An 18,189-nucleotide genomic window follows, 5' to 3' on the forward strand; every position below is an offset into this window, starting at 1 on the left:
GCATTACAGGGATGAGCCATCACGCCCAGCCATTTGTGTCTTTTGAAATGACATTGCTTAGGAGGTAAATTATAAAGAGAAAAACTAAAATGGCCCACAATCTCCACACGCCATAACCTTGACGCACGTGCAATACAGCTAAACAGGTAAGAAGGAATTTACTGAAATGCCGCCCTGCGGCCGATCTTCCAGGTCACCAGGAATGTGGCAGACAGACGACGTGGGATGACTCGGGGGCGTCAGACACCCTGGAGGAGCCGGAGGAGCTGCCCGGCAACAGCGACACGCTCACGACAGTGACACACCAAGGAGTGGGGCTCTCAACTCACAGGCAAAGACGGGGCTCTCAACTCATAGGCAAAGACAACAGCCCAGGAAAAATGGGCCAAGGCTGGTGGGCGTGGTGGCTCATGCCTGTAATCCTAGCACTTTGGGAGGCCAAGGCAGGAAGATCACTTGAGGCCAGGAGTTTGACACCAGCATGAGCAACAGAGTGAGACTGTCTCCATAAAAATACAAAAATCAGCCAGGTGCAGTGGTCTGCACCTGTAATCCCAGCTACTTGGGAGGCTGAGGCAGAGGTTGCAGTGAGCCAAGATCGCACCACTGCACTCCAGCCTTCCAGCCTGGTCAACAGGAGCGAAACCCTTCTCAAAAATGAACAAAAAAACAGGCCACAGACTTGGGTAGACAGCTCTCCAAAGTAGATAAATGGCCAAGAAGCACATGAAAAGGTGCCCAGCAGCACTCAGCACCAGGGAAATGCAAATCAAAACCACAATGAGCCACTACCTCACACCCACCAGCATGCCAGAATCAGAACGACAGACGGCGACACTGTGGGTGGGGATGTGGAGAAATCGGGGACCTCGAACACAGGCTGGCGGGACGGTGACGTGGGGCGGCCACTCTGCAAGATAGCATGGCGGTTGCTGGAAATGTCATACATAAATCACACTTGACCCAGCAATTCCTCTCCTGGGTATCTGCCCAAGAGAAATGAAAACATCTGTCCACACGGAAACTTGTACACCATGTCTGCAGCAGCACAACTCCCAACAGACACAGGTGGAAACGACCCAGGGGTCCACCAACGAAGAATGAACCAACACAACACGGCCCCTCCGTGCGGGGGAATATGACACAGCCATGAAAAGGAACGAGGCTCTGACACAGACGCCACATGGATGAACCCTGAGGACGTCATAGTGAGAGAAGCCAGACACAAAAGGCCGTGTGTTACACCCCAGGCTACGGGGCTTCTCTGTGGGGAGAGGCAAATGTTCTACACTGACTGTGGCCAGCGCGGTGGCTCACACCTGTCATCCCAGCACTGAGGGACTGAGGTGGGAGGGGTGCTCTAGTCCCGGAGTTCGAGACCAGCCTAGGCAACATAGGGAGACCCCATCTCTACCAAAAATTAAAATAAAAAATTAGCCAGGCATGGTGGTGCGCGCCTGCGTGCCTGCCAGCTACTCAAAAGGCTGAGGCAGGAGGATCGCTTGAGGCCAGGATTGAGAGGCTGCCGTGAGCTATGATTGCACCACTGCAGTCCAGCCTCTGGGCAACAGAGCAAGACCCTGTCTCTAAAATGTAAATGAACAAAAATAAAATCAAACTGTGATGATAGTTGCACAAGTGTTTGAATATATTGAAAACCGTGGAGCTGGACACTTTAAATGGGTTGGACAAATAAGTGTGCAAATTACATCCAATAAAGCTCTTAGCAAGACAATCATAAAGAAGGCCAGCGCGGTGGCTCACGCCTCGCACTTTGCGAGGCCAAGGTGGGCGGATTGCCTGAGGTCAGGAGTTCGTGACCAGCCTGGCCAGCGTCGTGAACCCCATCTCTACTAAAAAATATGAAAATTAGCCGGGCACGGTGGTGGACGACTGTAATCCCAGCTGCTGGGGAGGCTGAGGCAAGAGAATTGCTTGAACCCGGGAGGCAGAGGTTGCAGTGAATCAAGATTGCGCCACTGTACTCCAGCCTGGGTGACGAGACACTCTGTCTCAAAAAAAAAAAAAAAAAATTGAAAAGAGAGAGAAACAAGCAAGGGAGGAAGGATGGAAAGAAGAAAGAATAATGTCCTCCTGAACTCACAAAAGAAGAGAGGAAACTGGCACTCTTCTCAGCTAAGAGAGGCCAAGGAGACATCCCCAGCCACGCAAAGCAAACGGCAGCTTCATCCCAGACCTTTTGGCTTGGGGACAGGCGGGGAGGTGCGGGAAATGGCCAGGTGCGAGCCGACACTATGGAGTGGTGGTGGGTTTCACGCTCACGGGAGACACATTCCTCTTGTGGTTTGGCGTGAGCGCCACAATGCCTGCCGTGCATGTTTAGCAGCCCTGGCACAAACACACACACGCAGAAACAGATGCAGGGCAACCATGCCGGCCTCCGCCTCTGCCGGCCTCTGCCTGGTGGCACCCCTGCACCTGCCGCCACTCACAGTGCTGCTGCCAGGCCCACCCTTCCTTGGAGACCCCTTTCTCCGTCTCCTGCTCACGGGGCTCTGGGCCTTGGGGTGCTGTGAAGGCCTCAGCTGGGCCAAAGGAGGCCTCGGCTGCCCCGTGGTGTGACCTGGCTGGAGCCGGGCCGGCACAGTTCCAAACAACTGGGACCCTCGGGCCCTGCTCCCGCCACCCTGTCCCATCCTTCTAGAAGATTCTAGACCATAGTTAATGCTGCAGAAAGGGGGCGGCAGTCAGCTCCTACGGGGACACTAGGGCAGGGGTACGGAGGGATTTTATTCTCAACTATTGTTTGAATTTCTCTCGGCACCATGCTAGCAAGTTTTTACAAAGCAGTAAAGCTCATGATACAAACTCAATTTCAAAACCACAAAACTCCCTTGTGCCCACTCTGTGCTGCCCCCAGCCTGCCCCACCGTGACCTGACCCATGGGCAGCTCCGAGCCAACTTGCTAGCCCCGGGAACCCAGGTCCCCAGAATCCTCCTCCGCTGAGCAAATGTGCAGGCCCCACCACGTGCCAGGCAGAGTTTCCGTTCTGGGACGAAACGGGGCCTGATCTGGAGACTGACTAATCAATGACGTCACCAAGGGGTGAGCAAGAGCTTCAAAGACAAATGAAGGCCAGACCTGGCAGCGCACACCTGTGGTCCCAGTGCTCTGGGAGGCTGAAGCAGGACGATCGACTGAGCCCAGGAGTTAGAGGCTGCAGTGAGCTGTGATCACATCACTGCACTCCAGCCTGGGCGACAGAGCCAGATCATCTCAAAAAAAGCATAAGGTTGGGCATGCTGGCTCACACCTGTAATCCCAGCACTTTGGGAGGCCAAAGTGGGCAGATCACTTGAGGTCACGAGTTCAAGACCAGCCTGGCCAACGTGGTGAAACTCCGTCTCTACTAAAAATACAAACATTAGCTGGGCATGGTGACGGGCGCCTGTAATCCCAGCTACTCGGGAGGCTGAGGCAGGACAACTGCTTGAACCCAGGAGGTGGAGGTTGCATTGAGATCGTGCCATTGCACTCCAGTCTGGGCGACAAGAGTGAAACTCTGTCTCAAAAACAAAAAAATAAGTAAAATAAAATAAATAAATAAATTTTAAAAACAGAAAAAGACAAACGAAGTTGGTTTGGGACCAGAGAGGTCTGGGCGGCAGCAGGGCTGCGTCTGGACGTGAGGGTCAAACACGCAGCAGTGCAAGTTCTGGGGGGTCCAAGGCAGGAGGAAAGTCCAGGTAGAGGGAAGGACCCCACAATGCCAGGGAAGAGCTAAGGCCCGACTGGCCGGAGGGCAGGGAACGCAGAGGAGGCGGCGGGGTCAAGGCTAGACCAGGGTGGGCCCTGGGGGCTGGGCTGGAAGGAGCCTGCCCTTCCTGTGGGGTTGGAGGGGAAGCCGACAGGTGGTTCAGAGCAAGAAGACACGATCCAACTGAAATTTCTAGAAAGCTCTCTCTGGCTGTGGAAAGTGGATGGCAGGCACGGCTGCCTTCCAGGGCATGCAACCCCCACTGGTACCCCAGGCCCCGCTCAGTTAAATACACAGTTTAAGGCCCAGCTGACCCCATCTGAAGATTCTTCACCGTTTTAGCATGGGAACCCTGTGGGTTCATTTCACATTGGGTCCGCAGATTCTACAGCTGCTCCTGGCTGGGGGACTGGAGAGGAAGCTGGGAGACCAGGGCAAACTCCTGGGCTTAGTGATCATCTCACCTCAGCCTCCCAAAGTGCTGGGATTATAAGACATGAGCCACTACGCCCCGCCCCTGGGTTTCTTGTTTATTCGGGGTTCAAGACAGGCTTGGGTACCCTGGCCCCCAGTTTACCGTGAAAGTCGTTTAACCCAACCCAGCTCTCAAAATCGCTAACAAAAAAAGGGTCCCTTTCTCCCCTCTACTCATTTTGAGGCCCAAGAGCAGCCTTTTGAGTAAACTACACACCACTGAATAACATGCTTCAAATGGGTGACTTGTATGGTTCACAAATTGTATCACAATGAAGCCTTTTTGTTTTTGGTTTTTGAGACGGAATCTCGATCTTGTCACCCAGGCTGGAGTGCAGTGGCACAATCTCGGCTCACTGCAACCTCCATCTCCCGGGTTCAAGCAATTCTCCTGCCTGAGCCTCCTGAGTAGCTGGGATTACAGGCACCCACCACCACGTCCAGCTAATTTTTGTATTTTTAGTAGAGATGGGGTTTCATCATGTTGGTCAGGCTGGGCCCGAACTCCTGACCTCATGATCCGCCCACCTTGGCCTCCCAGAGTGCTGGGATTACAGGTGTGAGCCACTGCGCCTGGCCTTAAAGCCTTTTTTTAAGGCAGCTGTTTGTTCCAGGGACCCTGCACACCGTGGGCCAGGCCTGGCTCCTCAGCCCTACTGCTGTGACCATGACGTGGGACCAGCATCTGTATCTTATGGGCAGCCCCACTCCGGCTGTCCTGGACAGCTCCTCTGCAACCTGAGAGAGGAACAAGTGAGAGGGGACCCTTCCGGCTGGGCTGAGCAGGGCCGCACGCTCCAGCCTCGGCTGCTCTCCTGATCGCTGACACATCCGGCCCAAGGACACCCTCCTGGGCTGCTGCCCTCACTCTGCAGTCTTCAGATGCAGGGGTTTGGCAGGGGGCTTCAGGTGGGCACAGTCTGGCCAACCCCATCAGGCCTCCACCCCACCTGCACCGGCACTGCTGGGGCCAAGCGGGCATCCTGTCCACATGTCCCCAGGCCCCACAACTGCCCATGTCCCCAGGATCTGAGGACTCTCCTTGACCCAGAGTCCAGTCTGGGATGGAAGAACTTGAAGGTGGGGCAGGATGCAGGTGTGGGGGTTCAAGGGCCACCCAAGAAACAGCCAGGTGATGGCTCTCAGCAGCCACACACAGAAACTGATGACGAAGAATCAGTTTAAAAATGAGAAGGCCGGGGGCGGGGGCTCACGCCTGTGACCCCAGCACTGTGGGAGGCCAAGGTGGGGGATCGCTTGCTGCCAGGAGTTCAGGACCAGCCTGGGCAACATGCGAGACCCCATCGCTACAAAAAATTTAAAAATCAGCCAGGCGTGGTGGTGCACACCTACAGTTCCAGCTACTCGGAGGCTGAGGCAGGAGGATTCCTTGAGCCCAGTAGATCAAGGCTGCAGTGATCCCTGATCGCACCACTGTACTCCAGCCTGGGACAGAATGAGACCCTGTCTCCAAAAAAAAACCCACAAATTCAAAAAGACAGTGCATTGTTTTTGAAGTGTCAGGCCCTCCTCTGTGGGAAGGAAGTGTGGGGGCTCCCTCGGGCCCTCATTCTCTTGCTCCCACTGGTCCCTGTCCTAGGAGGGCTGGGCAACAGGCAAAGCCCTAGGCTGCCCCAGTGAGTCCCAGCTGGTCCCTGTCCCGGGAGGGCTGGCCGTCAGGTGAAGCCCCTTGCCGCCCCAGTGAGACCCAGCTGGCCTCTGGCCCCTGTGCTGCCATCTCACTGGGTTCCTGCTGCCAAAGCACGGTTCCCAGCAGGGACCAAGGACAGAGGAGCCCCGAGTCAGATGGCCCAGGAGGAACCCGCGATGCAGCCAGGCTCCCAAGTGAAACCTGGCCACAGAGGCAGCACGAGAACGCCCCTCGGCCCAAGCTCCAGGCATGAGGCCTGGCACCTCATCACCACGTCCCACGAGCAGCTCCAAATGCCTCCCCTGGCAAGACCGGGATTCGCTTGTCTCTGGTCTAATGTACATAAAGGGCCCTCAGGCAGGAAAGAGAAAATCTTGGCACCAGAACGTTCTCTGCTTCGTCCTACTCCAGAGAGCACCAGTGCGTGCCAGGCTCCCTCAGTTCAAGGCCCTTCCTCCACCTCCACAGGCACGGCACAGCCTCTTCCAGCCTCTGACTCTCACCCTCCTGCCTCCTCTCATGAGGACATGGTGAGGACACTGGGCTCCCCGGATCATTCAGGGTCATCTCCCAGCTCAGGGTCCTTCACTCAGTGCCACCCGCAAAAAGTCCCTTTTGTCATTTAAAGTAATTATTCATGGGTTCCAGGGATTAAGATGTGGACATCTATGGGGACCATTATTCAGTCCGCCACAACTGCCATGTGGAAAATGTACTACACAAAGAAATAAGCATAGCTTGTACCCATAAAAACTACGAATTAAAACTTTAAAAAAAACCCACCAACCCCCACGTCCCTCCAAGCCCTCCCACCTGGAGACCACTCCTGCCCAGCACACCTCTGCCTGCGCTCACTCAGACAGGAGCACAGTTTCCAGAAAATCAGACACTGGAGCGAGCTCTCCTAACCCGGTTCCCCCACAACACCGACAGACAGAGGCAGCTCCAGGAAATGGAGCAGGAACAGTTGCGCGTGGTCACAGAGCTACTCCCGGGACCGTCTGTGGGGGTGGCCAGCGGCCTGAGTAAGGCAGGTAGAAGCGGGCTCCAGTTGCTGGCACCCCCAACATCCTCAGCTGCCTCCTCCTGAGGCCTGGGCTCTGACAGGCGGGATTTCCAGGTCATGAGGTTTGCAGCTCATTACTTCTTCAGACACTCAGGCCTAAGCGTGGTGAGACAAGCAGACGAACCAGCCTCAAGACGAAGCCACGAGATGTGAGCCACGCCTGAGCACAGTGGCCCTCAGGTGGAGGTCCTGTGCCCTGTGCCCTGCGTACCCAGGAGAGGTGGTGTGAGGAAGAACAGGCTCAAGACCCAGAGCTCCCAGGGCCAGGCCTGGCCCTACCACTAATCCCCAGGAGACAAGGGACCAGGGCCACACTTTCAGAGGGAACATAGGACTACCAGCACATGGTCATGGGGCCCGCCTATGCTGAATGAATGAGCCAAACAAAACCCTCACAAGGAACGTGGCCCAAGTCACCACCTCCGGGCGACTCGACTCTGCCCATAAAACCAGTGGTTTGACCCAAGCTCAACACTCCGTCCTTCTACCCAAGGACCGCCAAACTGCAGAGGAGAAAACAAATGGACAATCACACATCGCCCCTGCTTGGGGGCCTATGGAAAGCAGACAGAGGCAAATGAAAAATGCGTGCCAAGTCTCTTAAATTAAAAATCTGGCCAGGTGCAGTGGCTCACGCCTGTAATCCCAGCACCTTGGGAGGCCGAGGCAGGCGGATCACAAGGTCAAGAGAACAAGACCATCCTGGCCAACACTGTGAAACTCCATCTCTACTAAAAAAATACAAAAATTAGTTGGGCATGGTGGTGTGCTCCTGTAATCCCAGTTATTCGGGAGGCTGAGGCAGGAGAATCACTTGAACACAGGAGGTTGCAGTGAGCCGAGATCACACCACTGCACTCCAGTCTGGCAACAGAGCGAGACTGTCTTAAAAACAAAAAACAAACAAAAAAAGAAACCTGTGCCAGGCCTGCACTCTACCCTTTCCCTTCAGTGTTTTTTTTAATTTGATTTTATCTTTTGAAACAGTCTTGCTGTATCGCCCAGGCTGGAGTGCAGTGGCACAATCACAGCTCACTGCAGCCTGGAACTCCTGGGCTCAGGCCATCCTCCTGCCCCACAGGTGCATGCCACCACACCCACGTAAGTTTTGTATTTGTTTTGTAGAGACCAGGTCTCACCATGTTGCCCAGGCTGGTCTTGAACTTCTGGGCTCAAGCAATCAAGGCCACCTGCCTTGGCCTCCCAAAATGCTGGGGTTCCAGGCAGAAGCTGCCATGCCCAGCCTAGCATTTGTTTTAATTAACAGAAAAAACAAAAGATGCCCTCCTGGTCATGACACCCCCCAAAATGGCGCATGATGTCAGAGCGGCCCCGCCCCAAGGGTGGGGGACACAGGGACACCCGAGGCCGCAGCCAGGGGTGTCTTCTTTCTCTTTTTTTGAGACAGTTTCACGCTTTCGCCCAGGTGGAGTAACATGGTGCGATCTCGGCTCACTGCAACCTTCGCCTCCAGGTTCAAGCAATTCTCCTGCCTCAGCCTCCTGAGTAGCTGGAATTACAGGCGTGCACCACCACGTCTGGCTACTTTTTGTATTTTTAGTAGAGACGAGGTTTCACCATGTTGGCCAGGCTGGTCTTGAACTCCTGACCTCAGGTGATCCGCCTGCCTCAGCCTCCCAAAGTGCTGAGATTACAGGCGTGAGACACCGCGCCCGGCCAGACAGGGGTGTTTTGTATCAGCCCCCACCCAACACCTATCTGTGCGCAAAGACAGAAAGCGAGGTGTTCAAGGTGTGCTTTTTTACAGGGCAGGAAAAGTTACAAGGCCTGAAAAAGATAACCTAGCATTCTATTTAGGAGGAAAAAGCCACTGTGATTCAATACTCGAATAAGCTAACAGCAGAGGCACGGGAAGCAGGCAGGAGGACAGGCCGACTCGCAGCTGCCATGGGACCCCCTTCCCCTGCCACCCGCAGCCCAGCTCCCCCCGTGCACCAAGCGACGGCTCCAGGGTGGGAATGGAGAAAGCGGACAACTATTCCGAGAGACGTTTCCAAAACCAGGGGCAGCGCTCAGGCACAGCTCATAGGAATGTTGAAGGGTGCGGCCGCCGTGGAGACGGGCAGGCGATTCCTGAGGTTAAACAGAACGTACCCTAGGACCCGCGATTCCACACCCAGGTGTCGACCCAAGGGAAATGGAAATGCATATCCACACCACACCACACCTGCAAACCAACGTCCACAGCAGCACGACTCCCAACAGCTAGAGAGGAGGCCACATGAACGCCCATCGGCAGGGGAGCAGCTCACACGGCGCGCCACACACAGCAGAAAGCGACTCAGCCACGAAAATGAGTGAGGCTCTGACGCAGACCATGGCGTGGATGAACTGAGGTTCATCTCTGAGGATGTCGCACTCAGTGAGAGACTCCAGGCACAAAAGGCCACACAGTGCGTGATCCCATTTCTAAGAGATGTCCAGGACAGGGCAGGCCAGTCCACAGAGGCAGGAAGGGGATGGCTGGTTTAGGGGTGTGGGGGCGGGATGGGGAGCCACTGCTGAGGGGGACAGAGCTTCCTCTGGGACAGTGAGATGCTCCGGAATTAGTGGTGATGCTGCCCAGCCCTGCAAGGGCACCCACATTTCCAAACTGTATCCTTTAAAGAGTGAATATGATGCGTGTTAATTTCATCTCAGTAAAGCCGCCTATCTGGGGACCTGGCAAACCACAGCAACCCCACACGGTTTGCCCTGAGCTCCTCTTCTCCTTCAGCTCCAGGCCTCCGGAAGCAGGAGCCCGGCTCCCTCACTCCTGTCTCCCGTGCTCTCCCCGAATATTTTCTAGCACCTCCTCGTTGCTGCACTCAGCACCTTCAGATATCAAGTGGGTTTATCAAAGGCTATATGGTGAACTAAGGCAGGATGAGGTGACTCACACCTGTGACTCCAGCACGTTGGGAGGCCGAAGTAGGAGGATCACTTGAGGCCAGGAATTTGAGACCAGCCTGGGCAACGTAGTCTCTACAAAAATAAAAAAAATTAGCCAGGTGTGGTGTGCATGCCTGTAGTCCCAGCTACTCAAGAGGCTCAGGCGGGAGGATCCCTTGAGCCCAAGAGGTGGAGGCTGCAGTGAGCTATGATCACACCACTGCACTCCAGCCTGGGTGACACAGCGAGACCCTGTCTCAAAAAAACAAAGCTAACTGACAGAGCACATTGCTTACTTGGTTTGTGCTATGTTAATCTTGGTACAAAGAAGACAGCTGAGTTTTAGTAAATTGACCATCTTGTAACAAAGCATAAACTTGAAGGGTAAAAGCACGATTTTAGGAGGCACAGACAGAGCTGCCAATTTCCAAACCAAGTCACTAAGAGACTCGTCCATCCCGCCCCAGCCAGCAGTAAGTTAACCGGGACAAGAGGAGGCGCATGGTTTTCTGCACAGGCCCAGATAGGAAATGCCTTCAGACGCGCAGCTCACGCCCTCTCTTCCAGCTATTCACTTCTCCCAAGTGGAACTGCTCCCCACTTCTCTTCTGTGAGGAGAGGGCAGCCAGAGACAATGCACAGACAAATGGACACAGCCACGTGCCAATAAAACTTTATTTATAAAAACGGGGGCCCAGATTGGGTCCAGGGGCCATAGTTTGCCAACCAGGTGCCCAGAGCCTCTTCCTTTACACTTTATGCCTTCCCAAGGGAGGCTAGGCTCTACCACCCTCCTCAAGGTCCTAATCGTGGCAGAACAGAAAAGGCACCCACAAATGACTCAAGGGCCCCAGTTCAAGTCCATACTCGCTCTCGTTAGCTACAAGGGGCCCTGGACAGGCACCTTCTTCCCTCTGCACAGGGAAGTGGCACAGAATCCAAGGGCAACGCCATACCAGGCCGCCCTTCCCCAGTGCTCTGCCAGCCACCGCTGCCACTGCCATCTCCGTCCTGACAGGAGGACACAGCACTGCTCATCCCACACTTGACACTCTCCGCTGGGTCACCCGGGCCCTATGGATATGGCCAGAAGCGATGAGGCCATTCTCTCTTCTCCTGAGTGGTCCCCCTGGGCTGCCAGCAGAGGCACCTCTTTAAGCCCACTGTCCTTGGCTTGTAAGAAAGGCACAAGAAAAGGAACTAAACCCGGGGCAGCCAGGCCATGGAACTATCTCAGAGGCATTTAGAAAGGAGTCTCCCAGAGCAAGACTCCGTCTCAAAAAAAAAAAAAAGAAAAAAAGGAGTCTCCCATTTTTAGAAACCCCTGCTCTAACTGCTCCCCACTTCTGACAGTGTGTGGGGGAACGCCCCACGAGCCCAGGTGTCCCCAGGGCCGATGCAGACAGGGTAGTGGGTCCTGGGGAAACCCCAGTATCACTCGAAAGGCAGGAGGAGCCGCAGCTTTTGCGGTTTCTAGAAGTGAGGGTCGGGTGGTTTGATGCCAAAGGGCGAGATGCAAGCCCAGAGCAGACAGGCTTCATGCAGAAACTTCCAGAAGAACCTCCCTACCGCAGGCTCCCGTCTAAGCACAGCTCATGCCTGGACGTCCCAGGAATTCAGAGCCTGGCAGGCCACCCAGGGAAGAGGCCATAGCCTTCTGGGCCCTGGTCCTGTGGTGCCACCTGGGGGCCGGGCCCGTGTTACTTACTTCTGGATGGCGAGGTTCCTGGGTGGAGATGCTCCAAAAATTGGCTAGGATTTGTCAGGTGCCTCCAGCAATGGTGATGGTTCCTAAAACATGCAAATAAAAGCATGATTAACTAAACTGATTGCACGCTCAAGTTTTAATTCTAAATTCGACTCCCACCAGCTGCACACAGCCCAAGGACGCTTGCCTTTATTCAGATTTTCCACATTCTTGTCAATTTTTAACAACACAAAAATCCGTAACTATAAGCACTTTACCCAGTCAAGTTTTCCAATGAGGGTCCATTTTAACCTCAGCTCCTAAAAACCAGGGGCCGAGGCAGCGAGAGTATCCGTGAACAGTCAAATGAAACCAAAGAAGCTTCTGGAAGCCTTAAGATGCAGACAACTACTGAGAGATTTTCAAGTTTTGCTTCCTACAAGGGGAAAAGTGCAGAAAATGCACCCAGTTTTTTCCCCACCCCCCAACACCAAGAGGCAGAGCACAGGGAGAGAGGGAGGCAGGGGCTGCGACCTCACAAGGGCCAAGGCACAGCCCAGGCGTCAAACTTAGTCCTGGACACAGACGCTCAGACACTTGTAGGATGAATGCAGAACGGAACTCCAAACTTTGGATGTGACACCAAGACTTTTTTAAGAGACAGGGTCTCACTATCGTGTCCAGGCTGGTCTCGAGCTCCTGGCCTCAAATGATTCTCCTGCCTTGGGTTCCCAAAGTACTGGGGTTACAGGCATAAGCCACCACTCCGGCCAATATCAAGACTTTCATGGCGGGGCGCGGTGGCTGACATCTGTAATCCCAGCACTTTGGGAGGCCAAGGCAGGCAGATTAGCTGAGGTCAGGAGTTCAAGACCAGCCTGGTCAACAGGGTGAAACCCCGTCTCTACTACAAATACAAAAATTAGCCGGGTGTGATGTGCACCTGTAGTCCCAGCTACTCAGGACACTAAGGCTTGAGAATCACTTAAACCTGGGAGGTAGAGGTTGCAGTGAGCTGAGATCTACTCGGGACCCTAAGGCTTGAGAATCACTTGAACCTGGGAGGTAGAGGTTGCAGTGAGCTGAGATCTACTGGGGACGCTAAGGCTTGAGAATCACTTGAACCTGGGAGGTAGAGGTTGCAGTGAGCTGAGATCACGCCATTGCACTCCAGCCTGGGTGACAGAGCAAGACTACGTCTAGGAAAAAATAAAAAGGACTTTCACAATCTGACTTGCAGCTCCCACTGGACTTGGCACACCTGGGGCTCGGTGGGTGCCCAGGCCTGCGAGCCCTCGTCTCTGAGCTCCACCGGTGCTGGCTCTCAACTCAGGCTGCCCTCTGCTTCCTTCTGCTCAGCTAATGCCAACTCTCACTTCAGAAGCAACTCTAAGGTCCCCTCGGTGGGCCCAACCTCCAGGGCAGAGAAGCTCGCTCCCTGGGGCCCTGGTTTTATTGTATCTTTTCTTTCTTTTTTTTTTTTTTTTTTTAATATGGAGTCTTGCTGTCATCCAGGCTGGAGAGCAGTGGCGCGATCTCGGCTCACTGCAACCTCTGCCTCCTGGGTTCAAGCAATTCTCCTGCCTCAGCCTTCCAAGTAACTGGGACTACAGGTGTGCGCCATCACGCCTGGCCAATTTTTTGTATTTTTAGTGGAGACGGGGTTTCACCATGCTGGCCAGGCTAGTCTCAAACTCCTAACCTTGTGATCCACCTGCCTCGGCCTCCCGAAGCTGTACACTTTTTACAACTCACCAGGACTTTTAAACAACACCAAGTGGTGCGGTGGCTCACACCTGTAATGCCAGCACTTTGGGAGGACGATGAGGAAGGATCACTTGAGGCCAGGAGTCTCAACAGCCTGACCAACATAGTGAGACTCTGTCTCTACAAAAACTTTAAAACTGAGCCAGGTGTGGTAGCAGGTGTGGCCGCAGCTCCTCAGGAGGATCACCTGAGCCCAGGATTCAAGGCTGCTGCCTGGGCGACGGAACGAGGCCCTGTCTCAAAAAAATAAACAATGCGAGTTTCACAAACGCCCTACAGCACGCAATGAGCTCTGACATTTGCTGTGTTATTTTAATCTGCTTTTTAAAATCACTGGGCACGGCTCATTCACCCGACTTCCGTATCTTCCCACAGGCCCTGCCCTGGGTAGGAAGGGAACAGCAGGCCCTAGAGCACCGGGCCGCAGGCTGTGCCTCTTCCCCGCGCCAGATGAGCGGCCAAGTGCCCTGCAAAGGGCTTCACGACCTCTCCCACCTGCCCAGGCCGACCCCTGACACTGTCACCAGCTGAAGAGGACCTGCGCACTCAGGAATCCCTCCACGCAGCTGTGGGCAGCAGAATAATGGTCCCAAAGACGTCCCTGTCCTCACCCCCAGACCCCTGGGACTATTTCCCCTTCCATGGCACCAGGGGCTTTGCGGATGGGACTGACTTAGGCATCTTGAGATGGGATGATCCGGGGGCCGAATGTCCTCACAGCCTCCTCGTGGGAAGAGGCCAGAGGGTGAGAGTCAGGGCCTGGAAGAGGCTGCGCTGTGGCTGTGAAGCGGGAGGAAGGGCCCCAAGCCGAGGGATGTGGACGCCTCTAGACACTGGGAAAGGAAAGGAATGGACTCTCTCCGGGAGCCTCAAGAAGGAACAGCCCTGCCCACACCATGGTTTTAGCCCAGGGAGGCCCATGTCAGACTTTCCTCCTCCCGGCATGGGAGAGAATGACCAGGTGCTGCTTTCAGCCACTGTGTCTGCGGCCACTTGTCACAGCAGCAAAGGACACCTCCCTGACTTCAGGGGAGGCAAGCGCCTGTCCACTCCTAGGGGCCACCCAGGCCTCTCCCCTGTGACTGCTGCTCCTGGCTACCACCAGGTCCCCACGGGATCCTGGGTCTCCCCTCCACACGTAACTGTCTCTTTGCACAGCTCTCTCCCCCGCTGCGCAATGTGCCACCCCCACTCTCAGCACTTGATCAAGAAGGCAGGGAGTCCACCAGACCCGGAGGCTCTCAGCTGGACAGACCTCAGCCCGGTGCTGCCAAGACCACAGGTCCTGCCCTCCCTCTCCGGGGCCCGAAAAGTGCCCACTCCAAGCTGGGAGGCTGGAGCTCTGGGGCTGAGGCCGGGCCCCAGTTCTCAAGGCACAGCCTGAGCCTAGGCTTGTGTCCACCCTGGCCCCCATCCGCAATGGATGACACGCCAGGCTAGCCCACCTCCACTGCCCCCCAAGGAGGGAGGACAAGGGGTTGGGGCCCAGGCAGCTCCCCATTCCTGACGCATGGGCTATGCAGTGACTTCCTTCCATCAGTGCACGAATGGAAAGTCAGGGGACAGCGTCCCGGGGGGAGGATGATGAACCCCTGCAGCCAGGCCGTCAGGGCAGCAGCAACAGCCACACGGCTCTAACCCAGTCCTGCTGATGGCCCGTGTCCTAACACTTGCCAGAATGTGACGAGAAGAGCCCTTACCTTTGAGGTCCTCCCAACAGCCTCCACCCCGTGCGAGCCTGAGCAAAACGCCAGACACGCCCCAATCGAGGGGCGCCCTACCATCTGCCTGGCCAACTCCCCTCAACACTGTCCAGGCACAAAACTAAGGGAACGTGTGGGGAGCGGTCCCAGCCCAGAGGAGCCTGAGGAGACAGCCACAGGCCACGAGGGATCCTGGGACGGCTACAGGCCACGAGGGATCCCAGTTGGGAGGTCAGGGTTGCGGGGGGCTGGGACAGAAAAAAAAGTCCATTAGGGAAAAGCAGAGGCAATCCGAATGAAGTGTGAAGTGTCACTAACAAAGTGTTAATCGAGACAAATGCACCACGATAGGCAGGATGTTACCATGAGGAAAACGGGCGGGGAGTGGCAGGGAGAGACGGGAACTCTCACTCCCACTTGCCCAAATTCTCTGTAAATCTCAAACTGCTCCAAAAACTAAGTTCTATTAATTGCCGGGAGGGGAAGACCCAGGTGGTTGAGGTTTGACCGCGTCCTGCCATGGGCCCAGCCCGTCGACCTTGCTGCGGCTTCTGGGCAGACCTGGGCACTAGGAATAGAATTGGCAAGGGGAGCCCACCGCAGCATGACAGAAGCCTGCAGTGACAGCCCCAGGCATCGGACACCAATGCCCCCAAAAGGCATGAGCTGCTGATAACGTAACAGCCGCTGCCCCACACGTGCTGATTCTGAAGGCACAGGTGCTGAGGGAGCCCCTCTGCCAAGACCCACAGGTGGGGCGAAAGGAGAGACCACAGGCGGGAATCAGGGAGGAGACAGCGGCACCACAGCACAGAGGCCTGGGGACCACAGAACTTGGCCCCCCAAGAACCCCCCAAAAGGAGGTGCTCTTGGCCATGAGGCTGCCAGTCACCAGAGCCTCCAGGGCTGACCCTCAGGTGGGTTCAGAAGGCTGGGCCTGCACCAGACCACACTGCCCACCTCTTATCCTGGGGCTGGGCACGGGTCCAAAAACAGGAATCTCTGAACCGGAAGGAAGGGATCCATCCTCTCACCTGCCCGCCTAGCGAGGTTACCTGACCCAGGATGGCCCAGTGCCCGGCTCTGCCTGCCTCTCCCACGGCCACAAGTCCCAAGTGGCCTTCAAAAGGGACATGTCATTTCCTGCCTCCCACCCAAGTCTTTAGCCCCACAGGAAGGTCCTCCTTTCTCCAGGGGCTCTGCGTACCCCTTACAGGTTGGGGGTGGCCACCCAAAGCCTCAGACAGGCCCACGACATGAACGCTCTAGCACCCTATGAGTATGAACTCAGCAGCTTTGGAAAAGACACTGTGAGAGACATACAGATGCGCATATACACATGGGTTAGCATTCCTACTTCCAAGCCCTGTTGGCAGAGAAAACCTGAAGCAATGATGCCCCAACAGCATCAAGCACGGTCAGCACCCAGGCCACGGTCTGTAAATCTCAATTCTCCACTATGAGGAACCAGGGCGCCATGCAGGACAGGTGGTCAATTCCAGGGCTGGGGCAGAACATACAAGATGAGCTCAGATCGCCCTGCAGGACCAGAGAGGGAGGGAAGGCTTGACAGGATGGGAGCGGGCAGAAAGGACACGCGAAGGGCTCCCGATGGCCAAAATGAGGACCACCTACCTGAGCACCAAGATGAATCACAGCATCATGTTACAACCCACAGGATAAAACAAACACACAGATGGCTTTCCGGAGAGAACATTTAAAGTGCAATCAAGGGCGCAGTGGCTCATGTCTGTAATCCCAGCACTTCGGGAGGCCGAGGCAGGTGGGTCACTTGCGGTCAGGAGTTTGAAACCAGCCTGCACAACATGGTGAAACGTTGTCTCTACTAAAAATACAAAAATTAGCCAGGTGTGGTGGCGGGCGCCTGTAATCCCAACTACTCGGGAGGCTGAGGCAGGAAAATTGCTTGAACCAAGGAGGCGGAGCTTGCAGTGAGCCAAGATTGTGCCACTGCATTCCAGCCGGGGCAAAAGAGTGAGACTCTGTCTCAAAAATATACAAATAAATAAAACGCAATTGATAAATGGGGGAAGAGGGACAGCTCTCCTCCACAGAAGAATTCTCCTTCGTAAGTCTCAAAGGAATACAAGTAACATAAAATCACCATTCCAACACCCCGGGAATAATCCCTGCAGGAAAGAGGTGCAAAAACTGGCGGGCAGAAGTTGAAGGCACAGGACATGTTCACAGGCTCAAAGTCCCAAAGGGAAAAGGAGTAACTCTGCAGTGGAGGAACTGGGCCGATGCCTCAGCCAGGCGGCCACAGTCGACATCACCGGCTGAGCGGCATCAGCCACATCGGCCACACGCACCTCCTGCTGCGCTGCACAGGGAAGCAGCAACCTCAGCCCCTGCAGTCTGCTTCCAAAATGGCCAGAGCCCCAGGCTAACCACGAGAAAACGCCTGAAAGCCAAGGGAAGAAGCTCCTTCTACAAAACATCTGCCTGGTGCTCTCTGGAAGTGCCAAGGTCGTGAAAGTCAAGGCAAGATGGAGGCTTGGCATGCCCGGAAGAGCCTCTGAGATTAAATGGTGAGTGGGGTCCTGGATGATGTCCTGGACCAGGAAAGGGATGTTGGTGGGACAACTAGTGGGAATCTAATAGAATCTATAGTTGAGGCCAGGTGCAGTGGCTCACATCGGTAATCCCAGAACTCTGGGAGGCCAAGGCAGGCAGAGCAACTGAGGTCAGAGTTCGAGACCAGCCTGGCCAACATGGTGAAACCCCGTGTCTGCTAAAAATACAAAAGTTAGCTGGGCGTGGTGGCGGGCACCTGCAATCTCAGCTACTCGGGTGGCTGGGGCAGGAGAATCGCTTGAACCTGGCAGGCAGTGGTTGCAGTGAGCCAAGATTGCACCACTGCACTCCAGCCTGGGTGACAGAGCAAGGCTCTGACTCAAAAAAAAAAAAATCTCCAGTTGAGTGAATTGCATGGTACTGTGGAATTGGCTGATTTCTGAGCGTTCTGTGGTTATGTAAGATGCTCACATTAGGGGCTGAGTGAAAGGTACACAGGAACGCTCTGTGCTATCTTTGCAACAGTTCAGTGAGTCTAAAATTATTTCAAAATAAAAAGTTAAAAAAACTAAACCAAACAACCACCTGGACCTCTGTCCTCTGAAGCTCACAGCATAGCAGGCTGTCACTGGAAGAGGAGAGTCAGGCCATAAAAGAGCCAAGATGATCAGAAAACCGAGGGGCACCACCA

At 55.0% G+C, this 18,189-nt stretch overlaps 2 protein-coding genes across 5 annotated transcripts in view; one reads left to right on the top strand and one right to left on the bottom strand.

Annotated features, from left to right (window-relative positions):
* Window positions 1-18,189, bottom strand: part of KDM4B (lysine demethylase 4B) — a 184,016-nt gene that overhangs the window by 123,661 nt on the left and 42,166 nt on the right. For all 4 annotated transcript variants that reach the window (XM_050770071.1, XM_050770070.1, XM_050770072.1 and 1 more), the window contains exon 2: window positions 11,512-11,594. The gene's annotated coding sequence lies outside the window, so the exon portion shown is untranslated. The remainder of the gene's footprint in view (window positions 1-11,511; window positions 11,595-18,189) is intronic.
* Window positions 1-18,189, top strand: part of MYDGF (myeloid derived growth factor) — a 408,533-nt gene that overhangs the window by 28,190 nt on the left and 362,154 nt on the right. The window lies entirely within an intron of this gene.

Source organism: Macaca thibetana, chromosome 19, assembly GCF_024542745.1.
Source record: "Macaca thibetana thibetana isolate TM-01 chromosome 19, ASM2454274v1, whole genome shotgun sequence".
NCBI lineage: Eukaryota > Metazoa > Chordata > Mammalia > Primates > Cercopithecidae > Macaca > Macaca thibetana.